Source organism: Centropristis striata, chromosome 6, assembly GCF_030273125.1.
Source record: "Centropristis striata isolate RG_2023a ecotype Rhode Island chromosome 6, C.striata_1.0, whole genome shotgun sequence".
Lineage (NCBI taxonomy): Eukaryota > Metazoa > Chordata > Actinopteri > Perciformes > Serranidae > Centropristis > Centropristis striata.
Window position 1 is genome coordinate 36,923,179 of NC_081522.1, and position 12,686 is coordinate 36,935,864.

A 12,686-nucleotide genomic window follows, 5' to 3' on the forward strand; every position below is an offset into this window, starting at 1 on the left:
TGAAAATATGTTTTTAAAGTGTATGAGAGTGGGTTCACATTTTTTATTTGACATCGACTCTAAAGTTTTGATATAACATTTTAATTCTCTTGTGAAAAAGTTAGGGAGGGATTTGGGAAAACGTCACCCTGTGGATGTGAAACTTTCCCATCAGAAGCATAAAGGATTTGTAAAACTGATTCTACTCATTTCTGTGCAGCAGCATCATCACGTCCACTGTCCACCTCTTTAGTATTCCCTGCTATGCATGCTACACATTAACAGCACTTACTGAATTAAAATGAAATACAGTAGATTGAGAGCAGCACGGCGCGGTATGGGGAGAAATTACAACAATATATAAGTCATTAGGGTGTTTAACGTGTCGCGGGCTGTGTACATTACATCAACAAACACTCTCCATTTAGAGTAAATAGTGGCAGAGCGGACAAACACTTCATTAAAACTTCACAGAGAAGACAAATGAACAACAACAAAAAAAAAAGGCAGAACCTTGCCAGGGTTGCCTCATTACTCGCTCTCTTTTCTCTTTGAATTTTCAAGCCAAAGGAGTCGCTGTGTATCTACAGTTTCTCTGTGAGAGGTGGTGACCTCGCACTGCCTCCGCTCTCTGAGTTACTCACATTTGTGTCTGTCCCCGGGGCTCCTCGTCTAAAGAGCCCGGACTGAAGAGGCAGGCGGGCCAGAGCACAGTATGGCGGGGTTAGCCCGGCCCTGGAGAAATCTTCACAGTGACCTGATTTCTTTCAGTTGCTCCCCATATTCCCCAGATCTTCCGCTCATATTCACCTGATCCTCTCTGTCAGAGGCATTTTGTGGAGGGAAAACTTCTTTAACAAGAGAGAAACTAGAACAAGATTACAGAGTCCGGCGGCTTAATTGCAGATTAGCCTCAAAATGACAGAAAAAAAAAGAATTACTTTAAAAAGACACAAAATTACCCAAAAAAGACACAAAATTACCAAAAAAAGACACAAAATGACTGAAAAAACACTAAATTACTTTAAAAAGACACAAAATTACCCAAAAAAGACACAAAATTACCAAAAAAAGACACACAATTATTTAAAAAAGACACAAATTACCCAAGAAACAAAATGTATTGCGTTGTAGTCGCGGGCTGTCCCGGCAGATTTCTGTTTCAAAGTTTAACCCTCTAGAGTCCATCTATTTATTGAAAATACACATGTTCTATTCACAGTAATAACTTTATTTCTATATGATATGTAGACAATCTGAGAAAGCCAGTTAAAGTTCAATCATAGGAGCTTTCACAGTGTGACATTTATGTTTCTAGACCATTTTTAAAATGTGAATTTTCTTTCAACAATGAAATCTGCTGTTTTTGTGTGTATAAATGGTTAAAAATGAAAGAAAAAAGGTACATTTCCAAAGAAACCTGTGTCTTTTGTTTGTATTTTGGGTTCCTGGCAGCTTTATACTTTAAAATAAAATGAAAAATCTGACTGATGAACTGACTGAAGTTTGTGTGGCGAAAAAGGAGCCATGCATGTGATGTAAGGACAGACTGAAAGATGCTGAACAGAGACAGAAATTAATGCAGAGGAAGTTGACAAATTTGAACCAAAATCTCCTGGACTTCAGAGGTTTAATCTGCCAGATAATTGCATCAATTATTAGAAATGATGCATAACGTCTGGCTGAGATGTGAGTGTTTTCATGAATCCTCATCAAAATTGCATATTTTCAATATCAGTGGGACAGCGGTGCGTTGAGAAGAATCTCTCATCACAGCTTGTCATATTCATCTTGCGGAGATCTGAGTTAATATTAGTGATTGGTCCCCAAGTCACGTTCAGCCCCATCTTTTCATTCCAGCATCTGGATTTAATTGGTGCTACGCTGTAAAGCCACAGCTGCTCTGCCTGTTAGGACAATAAATTACCCCAATTAGGAGTCGAACAAAAGAGGCTGTCTGACACCGCAGCCCAGAGATTGCAATGCAATGGAATGAGGCTCCTCGCTGACATGAAGCTGCACCCAAACACCTGCCCCCATCATCTCTCTGATCAAAACACAGTTCCAGTCCAGCGGTTATATAGAGCACGAGGAGATTGCTTTGCATGGCCCGCAGCTCGCCGCGGCCTCAGTCGCACACTGTAAAAACTGTAGATTGTAGATTTTACGGTGAAAAACTGTGGAAAAACTGCTAAACCGTGACGGTAAAAGACCGTAAAATGATAAATGGGTTAATTCAGTTTCAGTGAAAATGAAACACTGTAAATGTATATATCAGCCAAAAAAAGCCAACTTGTATTTTTTGGCCTAAAACAGTGATTTAAGTTGGTAAAACTTGGAAATATAAATTATTGACATTTAGGGCAATAATGTAAGTTAGCACAACAAAGGAAGCCAGTTGTCTGCTCAAAAACAAGTTGGTGAGTTGTTGTTACTTATATCTTTAAGTTGGGGTTCACAACAAGGGACAATAGTTCTGCTAACTCTTATTTCTTTGTTGGGAAATGTGGGAAATCGGTGAAATTCATTAGCGAAAGCTAGCGGCTAACTGATGCTAGCGGCTAACTGATGCTAGCGGCTCTGCTTGTTACAGCTACAAGAGTAGCCATTAGCGTATCAATGCTAACTCAACATTGTGGTCGCAACATTAGCTGACATTTCATAGCGGCGTTACAATCGTGCCAATTCAGCACATTGCAGAAGTTAGCAGAAGTAAGGATTAAAAGTTATTACAATGTAAAATTATAAGTTAGTACAACTTACAGTTGAGTTGACAAAAATCTGGATTCAGAGTTGAGCAAACTCAAAAACAAAAGTTAAAATATTTAGTTTAATTGTCCAACTTAAAAGTTTGTTGCCTTGAAATTTTGAGTTGAGTTGAAAAATAAGAGTTATCAGAACTACTGTCCCTTGTTGTGAACCCCAACTTAAAGATATAAGTAACAACAACTCACAAACTTGTTTTTGAGCAGACAACTGGCTTCCTTCGTTGTGCTAACTAAATGTCAATCATTTATATTTCCAAGTTTTACCAACTTAAATCACTGTTTTAGGCCAAAAAATACAAGTTGGCTTTCTTGCAGTGTGCTGTTTTTTTACCGTAAAAACAACAGGTTTTTTTTGTTTTTTTTACAGTGCAGGAGCTCGTGGTGCACAAATGAAATCAGAAAAAGCATCAAAATCAATGGAAGGTGCGGTGAAAGGTGTGTAATTGCTGGGCGGATGATTAATTGTTGTTTGGATGATGAGTTGTGGATACATCCAGGGTTTCTGGCAGCCGCCTGCCATATCGATGGCACCGGTAATGAAGGCAATAATGAGGGAAGGTTTAGGAGGATGTGGAATGGGAGGAACAATAGGAACATCTGTGCCTCTCTACAGTTAGAGTATAATTGAGACCATATTTCATTCTCCTCTTTGAAAGCTAGCCCTAGTATACTCGCTCCCTGAAAGATGAGACATATTTATTTGCCGCTGTAACACATTCAGCAGCTTTCTCAGCTCAGGTGGTCTACCTTTGAGGAGAATGTAGGGTATCCGTCGCCGCGACGACGGCCTCTATCTCCATCAGCACTCCCTCCACGTCCCGGCCCGGCCACGCCATCCCTTTGTCTCACCACTTGCTGTGAACACGCCATTAAGCCAGCCAGAGTTTGACAAGAAAAATGAAGTGTGCTATTTCCTGTGGCCTCGAGTGTCTCCCTGAATAATGAGCGCATTGCCTGGACCCCCTCCCTGTCCCCCCTTACTCCCTGCCATTGGTTTTACTCTCCAAGTTCCAGTCTGCTGAGAGAGTGAAGGGGTCTTTAGGTTGGCGCTTGTCTCCGAGAAGAAAAAAAACAAAAAAAGCGGTCATGCAAGAGCTGTCAAACTAAATCTGGAAAACCCAGAAAACAACATCACTCTACTGTAAAATACACTGGCTCCGTGTTTGTAACAAAAATATACTGTAATATATAAATAAACTTGAATATCATGAATAAAGCAACATGGTCTCACAGGAATCTGTGAAATAGCCACGGATTTGCTTAACTCAAAATCCGTGGAATAGCCACGGAATCACTCAAATTTCTGTGAAACTGACACGGATTTCGCTACAATGCAAGTTAATGACAGTCATATCCCGTGGCTATTCCAACATACAAAGTGATTATGTACATTCACTGAGTGAATATTTAGAAAATAAAACATATTTCTCGCTAGAAATGTGATCAAAATCCATTTTTATGCAGAAACTAAGTCAAAATATTGATTTTTTCACTAAAAATGAGAGAACTGTCCGCCATGTTTGTTGTTCTGACTGCCGGGACAAAAACTCAAATTTATGAGGAAAATAAATCTGATATTCTCTGAGATTAAAACCGGTAAATTTACGAGTAAAAAAATAAATATTTTCTGAGATTTTAATTGCAAATTTAAGTGAAAGCAACTGATATTCTGGGATAAAGCTTTAAATGTGGAAGTCATTATTGTAATTTTTGCATTTATCTTTTGTAAAAAAAATACTTTTTTCCATATGTTAAATGTACATGAACACGGAAAAAACAAAAAAGCGGTCGTGCAAAACCTGTCAAACTAAATCTGGAAAACCCAGAAAACAACATCACTCTACTGTAAAATGGCTCCGTGTTTGTAACAAAATATACTGTAATATATAAACAAACTTGAATATCATGAATAAAGATGAAAGTGGCAAAAGACAAAAATTCAAATTTTTGAGAAAAATAAATCGGATATTCTTTGAGATTAAAACCGGTAAATTTACTACGAGATTTTAATTGCAAATTTAAGTGAAAGCAAATGATATTGCATTTATCTTTTGTAAAAAAATACTTTTTCGCAGAACAGCGTTTCTTTTGATGGAAAAACTTTTTATTTATATGGGAAAAAATTGAATAAAATGGCAATATTAAACGTGAAATCAACAGTACTCATATATTTTATATTATATATATATATATAAGCCATTATTGTAATTTTTGCATTTATCTTTTGTAAAAAATACTTTTTCTATGTGTTAAATGTACAACATGAAAAAAACAAAAAAGCAGTCATGCAAGACCTGTCAAACTAAATCTGGAAAACCCAGAAAAAGAAAGAGGATTAGATGAATGAAGTGGATTTTCTTGATGAAATCCTCATCCCATGTCACGGTATTAGAGAATGCAGAATAGGGCGCACTGTATCTGAGGAGAAACCATTATGACACAGCATCATGAGGCGAAGCAAACAGCTGCAATTGTGTGAGCCAAATTAACCCATAAGAACCTATGGTGACACCCATGTAACAAACCCTTTAAATGTTCTAGAATCTCCCATATTCAGCTTTATGCTTCACCTTAACTCATTAAATCCCGAAGCGACGTATACTCAGCACCCTGGTGTGGTGGTCATGTGACTTTGACAAGAAGTGACTTCTCCAAAATATGTATGACTGGAAACAGAAAAGTGAAAAGGTAGCTAATTTCAAAAATCTTATTTTTTGTTACAAGGCTAAGTTTAAACCCATTTAACAATTCTAATCCGGTAGGGTGTCCTTTATTGCATTTAACTTGCTCTGACCTTATTTCTTGGAAAAATTAAAGTGACAATTTGATATATGTTATGGAGATGCTAAATAAAAAGGCAAATTTGTGTCTCTGTAAGCAGAAAATGTGTCTAGTGTTTTTATTATTATTTTAAAATAAGAAATATCATAAACATAAATACCATAAACGCCTAATGCACTGCAAAAAAAGAAAAGTTGGGTGAACTCAAAATTTCAAGCCAACAAACTTCAATAAAATTTTAAGTTGGACAATTAAACTAAATATTTTAAGTTTTGTTTTTGAGTTTGCTCAACTCTGAATTCAGATTTTTGTCAACTCAACTGTAAATTGTACTAACTTATAATTTTACATTGTAATAACTTTTAATCCTTACTTCTGCTTAGTAGTTACTTTTGAGTAAGCATTGATACGCTAATGGCTACTCTTGTAGCTGTAACAAGCATCAGTTAGCCGCTAGCATCAGTTAGCCGCTAGCATCAGTTAGCCGCCAGCATCAGTTAGCCGCTAGCATCAGTTAGCCGCTAGCATCATTAGCCACTAGCTTTCGCTAATGACCGAATTTCACCGCTTTCCCGCATTTCACAACAAAGAAATAAGAGTTAGCAGAACTATTGTCCCTTGTTGTGAACCCCAACTTAAAGATATAAGTAACAACAACTCACAAACTTGTTTTTGAGCAGACAACTGGCTTCCTTTGTTGTGCTAACTTACATTATTGCCGTAAATGTCAATAATTTATATTTCCAAGTTTTACCAACTTAAATCACTGTTTTAGGCCAAAAAATACAAGTTGGCTTTTTTTGCAGTGTGTAACATATATGTCACATCACAGATCTTTGAAACTTAGGGTTAGAATTTTTTTTCAAAACATCAGAAATGTGTTCTATGTGGTCCACTTACAGAACAAATCCTTTAAGGATAACTGGGTCTGGGTCCTTATGGGTTAACTGGCACTGTTTCCCATATGTCATATATTTCTTTCCATGTGAAATGGCTCAGCAGCACCACTGGATCACAGCAGAGAAGAAAAGGAAGCTCCTGTGCTATTTCCTCGCCCCAGTCTTATTTCTCCCAATTACCAGCGTGTGAGAAAACAGTCTGACACGACTGACCTCCTCTCGGAGAGCTGTGGTCATGACTGGAAGGCTCTCCCTACTTATTATGACAGAAGTGTTATGGTAATGGAAGGAAAGTCTGCACCGTGGCGATAGCACTGCAGGAACGGATAGCCTATTATCCACCACTGTGTGCTGGTAGTAATGGTGAGGGAGAGGGCATCCTATCTGTTATGGTGATGATGCATTTTAAATGGGTAGTGCCTATTATATATCAGTGGATGATAATGGCAGGAGAGAGCATCCTCTGGTCATGATGCCAAAGAAATGGTGAAAAGGTTCGTGCAGAATGTAGAAGAGTGTGCCGTTGTGTTTTTTTACGCTGATGGATTGAGTGAAGGCAGTGGCGGTTCTAGACCAGTTTTACTGTGGGGGCCAAGGCACATTAACAAACAGCAAAGATGATATTTAAGCATTCAAAACCTTTATTTTTTTATTTTAGCTTATTTAAAAATCTCATTTAAGTATATTTGGAAGATGTAAATACATTGATTTGAATGAAACAATGAGACTTACCAAGAATAACAACTATTTTTGTACGACACTGACATTTCTAATTTTTGTGCACAATTACCTTTTTTATTTTGAAAGTGCAGTAAAGTGAGAATGATCTTTTATATATATATATATATATATACAAGCTTTTTTCCACAGTTAAACTATTGTACAATGTATATATTCTGTACATATATATATGTATATATGTATGTGTATATATATGTGTGTATGTATATATATATATATATATATACAATGTACATATTCTGTACATATATATATATGTATATATGTATGTGTATGTATATATATATATATGTGTATATATATGTGTGTATATATATATATAAATATGTGTGTATATATATATATATACAAGTTTTTTTCCACAGTTAAACTATTGTACAATGTACATATTCTGTACATATATATTCTGTATATATATATATATGTATATATGTATGTGTATGTGTATGTATATATATATATATGTATATATATATATATATACAATGTACATATTCTGTACATATATATATGTATGTGTATATATATATATATATATAGATATATACACAAGCTTTTTTCCACAGTTAAACTATTGTACAACATATTCTGGGTTCATTTTGTGTACAATGAGATATTGTTAGAACAAAAAAATAGGGAAGAATTGTTCCGTCTCTCATCTTTACAAATGTATCACTTTATTTTTATTTGACACAGGGCCAGTGGCCCCTGCAGGCCCCTGTGTAGAACCGCCACTGAGTGAAGGTAGTGGCTTTCTCTCCCTTTGTTGTAATAACGGATGTGTTCAAAGAGCGTGAACATCCAGAGAAGGGAAATGTGTGTGTGGTCGCATGCATGCATGTGACAAACAGGAGCCACGCAGTATAAGAGAGAGCCTTAGTTAGCTGTCTGCTTGGCGCTCCGCCGCCCCTGTGATGTATGTTTATGGCCCATCATCTCTAGCCAATTACCCCGCCTCGGTGCGGGAGCGCCGCGGCCCCATCACGGCCGTCAGTGTCTGAGCGCCGAGAGAGACGGCGACAGTTAACGTTCCTGGACATCCCTGGCAAAGCGCTTGTTTTCCTCAGGGGGCTCTGCAGATTCATCTTCAAAAGTAAGCCACGGGGTAGCAGAGTCTGCCGAGCCCACAGCTGCTGAGGGAATTGCAGGCTTGTTTGTGTGTGTCTGTAGGTGTGTGTGAGTGCAATGTGGGTGCTTTAACTTGCACAGTTTGCATGCAAACTTCTCAGTTTCCCACGCACTCTTGAGTAGGGCTGGGCGATATGGACTAAAAGTCATATCCTGGTATATTTAGGCTGAATATCAATAAACGAACCTGGTCTCAAAGGAATCTGTGAAATAGCCACGGATTTACTTAACTCAAAATCCGTGGAATAGCCACAGAATCACTCAAATTTCCATGAAACTGACACGGATTTCGCTACAATGCAAGTTAATGACAGTCATATCCCGTGGCTATTCCAGAGATATTTGTTCCTATTGGTTTGTTCCAAGTCACGTGACTTTCAAGGTCCCGGCGGTCAGAACAAAAAACATGGCGGACAGTTCTCTCATTTTTAGTGAAAAAATCTATATTTTGACTTAGTTTCTGCATAAAAATGGATTTTGATCACATTTCTAGCGAGAAATATGTTTTATTTTCTAAATATTCACTCAGTGTATAATCATTTTGTATGTTGGAATAGCCACGGGATATGACTGTCATTAACTTGCATTGTAGGGAAATCCGTGTCAGTTTCACGGAAATTTGAGTGATTCCGTGGCTATTCCATGGATTTTGAGTTTAGCGAATCCGTGGCTATTTCACGGCAAATGAAGCAAATCCGGGGCTATTTTGTGTATTTTCTTTGGTCATTTTGTGGTCAATTTGTGTCTTTTTTGGTAATTTTGTTTCCTTTTTTGGTCATTTTGTGTCTTTTTTTTTTGTCAATTTGTTTCCCTTTTTGGTCATTTTGTGTCTTTTTGGGGAATTTTGTGTCTTTTTTGGTCATTTTGCGTCTTTTTTGGTCATTTTGTCTAATTTTTTTTGGTCATTTTGTGGTCAATTTGTTTCTTTTTTGGTCATTTTGTTTCCTTTTTTGGTCATTTTGTCTAATTTTTTTTGGTCATTTTGTGGTCAATTTGTTTCTTTTTTGGTCATTTTGTTTCCTTTTTTGGTCATTTTGTGTCTTTTTTGGTCATTTTGTTTCCTTTTTTGGTCATTTTGTGTCTTTTTTGCCATTTTGTGTCTTTTTTGTCATTTTGTTTCCTTTTTTGTCATTTTGTTTCCTTTTTTTGTCATTTTGTGTCTTTTTGGGGAATTTTGTGTCTTTTTTGGTCATTTTGTCTATTTTTTTTGGTCAATTTGTTTCTTTTTTGCTCATTTTGTTTCCTTTTTTGGTCATTTTGTGTCTTTTTTGATCATTTTGTGTCTTTTTTGATCATTTTGTGGTCAATCTGTGTCTTTTTTGGTCATTTGGTCAAAAAGGTTCGAGAACTACTGAAGTAGATAACAGTAAGGGAACTTTAAAAAATAACGGTAGAATGCTGCCAGTATTTTACTGTTAATGTACAAGACAATTGTTTACAGTGTTGAGTTTGCATCAATATAAGCTGCATGGATCACTCACAGTTCAATACATCGACGTGTGCATACACATAGATGATGCAAATGAAGTGTGATTATGACATGTTGCAGTGAAAAGCCTCACAGCTGTGAAATAACCTTCCTGTGTCTGGTTGTTTCCCAGATCCAGCTGAGGCAGACGTGTTCCTGTATCCCGCCCGGGTCAACCTGCAGACTCCCTCCCACAGCCACATCTGACTTTTACAAGGTAATCTTTATCTCTCTCTTTCTGCATCGGGAAAATGTGTTTTGTGCTAAATTATACTTTTGTGTCTGGCTCACAGTGGCTGCCTCAGATTGCATTTCCATAAAATGTTCTCCTGCAGAGAAGTGACATTAGAAAAAGGTAAACTGAATCAAAGTCGCAGCCAACAGCCATGAAGACTAATTTGCTTTTAGCGGGGAGTTGTTTTTAACCCTGTTGACACTGACGAGGAGCGTGACTTTATCTCCGGCAATCCTTAAAACTTCACATTCGGCTGATTCCTCTGTGAAACTGAGAATGCAGAGTGGCAAGACAAGGGTTTATATTTTTTAGTTTTTTTTCTTTCTGGCTCCATATTCACACACTGTGACAGATTGAAACTGCAAAGCTGTGTTTGTGTTGGCTAGACGGAGGAGCGCTCCTGCCCAGAGGGTTTATCAGGGAGAGAAAATATTGACCGCCAACAGTTGCACTTTGGTGGTGTTATTGCTTTTCACACTTGTGTGATACAGACAGCAGTCGCCAAGCACAACAATTGTAAACCCGCAACCATATTGACAGCCGCATTGCTCTTCTGTGCAGGGCAGCATATCCAGCTTATGGTGTTTACTTTTTAGCTTATTTCACCAAAGTGCTTTTTTTTTTCAGACAAATAATATAAAAGTGCTGGAAGAACAAGGTGGGAAGGAAAGAAAATACTTACTCTTTAGATGAGACGTGAAACCCAGAGGGGCCTCTAAATTTCCCTCTAAATTAAGACTACAAAACACACTGACAAAACAGCAGTGTGTGTGTGTGTGTGTGTGTGTGTGTGTGTGGGACTCTTTTCCAATATGTTGTAGCATTTCACTTTCTAAGCCAGCCTCTCTGGTTATTGGTTGAGCTCACAGGTGAAGTCAATTCATCACCTCAATATTAGAGTGTATAACTCATATCTATATCTATATCTATATCTATATATATATATATATATATATATATATATATATATATATAATCGCATATATATTATTATTTTATTTGACCTGAGAACAGTGAGAAGTAATTTTTTTCACATGGATTTTTAGTATACCATTGAATAATGACTGAATACATAAGCTTAAGCAACAAAAATATTGTTTGTTTTTGTTCAAGTCCAACAGACCAGTGCAATTTTTGCCATTAAGTGTAGCAATACCATATTTACAAATATAGTACATTTCATAAATCCAGGTAGCCTATAGGTAGGTAGACCTTCTGTAAACTAGAATACTTTGGTTTTTTAAGTAAAACACAATCCATGCTAGCTAGCACTCTAGCTGATAGCTGCTATATGTTTAGCATTGAGGTGATACTTGAGGCTGGATGTGCTGCGGTGATATGTGAATTCCTTGTTGCATAGCAACACAACCATGCTCTTATCGACGCTTCCATCCGTTGGTTTTTAGCCTGAAACTCATCCAGTGAGAAACGTTCCGCGGTGCAAAAATAAGTGCGATTAAAATGCGTCAATTTTTTTAACGCGTTCATTTTTGTGTCATTAATTAATCTTAATTAACGCGTTAAAGTCCCTAATATATATATATATATATATATATATGTGTGTGTGTATATATATATATATATATACTCACACACATCGGCTATCACTGCAGCTGTATATGACCTCTGTTTCCTTTATTAAAATAAAATCTCACTATTCCATGTTCCTGATCAGATCATGTTATTTCTTTACAAATCCTGTTGTTTAAACTACTTCCTACACGTAAACTGTAGTTGCAAACTATTTTATTATCAGTCATCACAGTTTTTTTGTGAATTTCACAAAATATTTTCATATTTTATGTGATTTGGCAAACATTTCTTTGCATTTATTTCTATCTTTGAGTCAAACTTGGGGGTGAGCACTCATTCTTTTGGCTCTAACCAGATATATGGATGGTCACAAATATGATAATAAAGTACTTTATATGTATTTTTTGGGGGAAGAAGATGCCAGTGTCGGTGGTACTGCACATTTCAACATCAGAATGATGTTAGTACCAATATTATTCTATGATTCTATATTTTGAATAGCAGTTTCTGTGCTTTCACTAGTTTTTTATGCCCCATAAATCCCTCAGAGAAGGAAGTCTGACTAAACTGCTGTAGCTGTTGTCGTTTTTGTAACCTATAACATTTTTAAGTGGTACACTCCAGTCAATGAGACGTTTGACATTCTGAAACGGCGGGGACTTGAAACAGCTTAAATCAGGGATCGAGGTGATCCTCCACATTCTCGTCTGCTTCAATGGTGTGCCAATGTGGGCGCACATTAAAGATTCATGCAAACAGCTGTTTCTTCCACAGGACAGCGTGGCTCAGAGCGAGGCTGTGTGCTCAGATTTCAAATCAGGGAAAGCTCGGAGAAGCGAAGAAAAGAGCGCCGTATACTGTGCAGGCTGCTGTGTGAGGGCAGGGAATTAACATATGCTAAAGAAATGATCCCTGAAAGTGGGAGTAGGAGTGCAAATAATTCCTCCCGGCAAGAGAATAGACAGACGAGATCTCTTTAGAATAAATATTAAGAGTTTTTCTGAAACTGACCCAAATTTGCAGACACATTCAGAACAAATCAATTCTTAATATTTTTAAGTAGAGAATCAGTAAAAGCAGCTGATGGGAGTCAAACTAGTCATTTCCACACTTTGACTTTTTTACCAATTAAGTGTTGGATTGTGAAGCTTTTT

The 12,686-nt window shown here is 37.0% G+C and overlaps 1 protein-coding gene across 4 annotated transcripts in view; it reads left to right on the forward strand.

Moving 5' to 3' along the window:
• mgat4c (mgat4 family member C) overlaps positions 1–12,686 on the forward strand; it is a 207,408-nt gene that overhangs the window by 101,924 nt on the left and 92,798 nt on the right. For all 4 annotated transcript variants that reach the window (XM_059335015.1, XM_059335018.1, XM_059335016.1 and 1 more), the window contains one exon: positions 9,898–9,981. The gene's annotated coding sequence lies outside the window, so the exon portion shown is untranslated. The remainder of the gene's footprint in view (positions 1–9,897; positions 9,982–12,686) is intronic.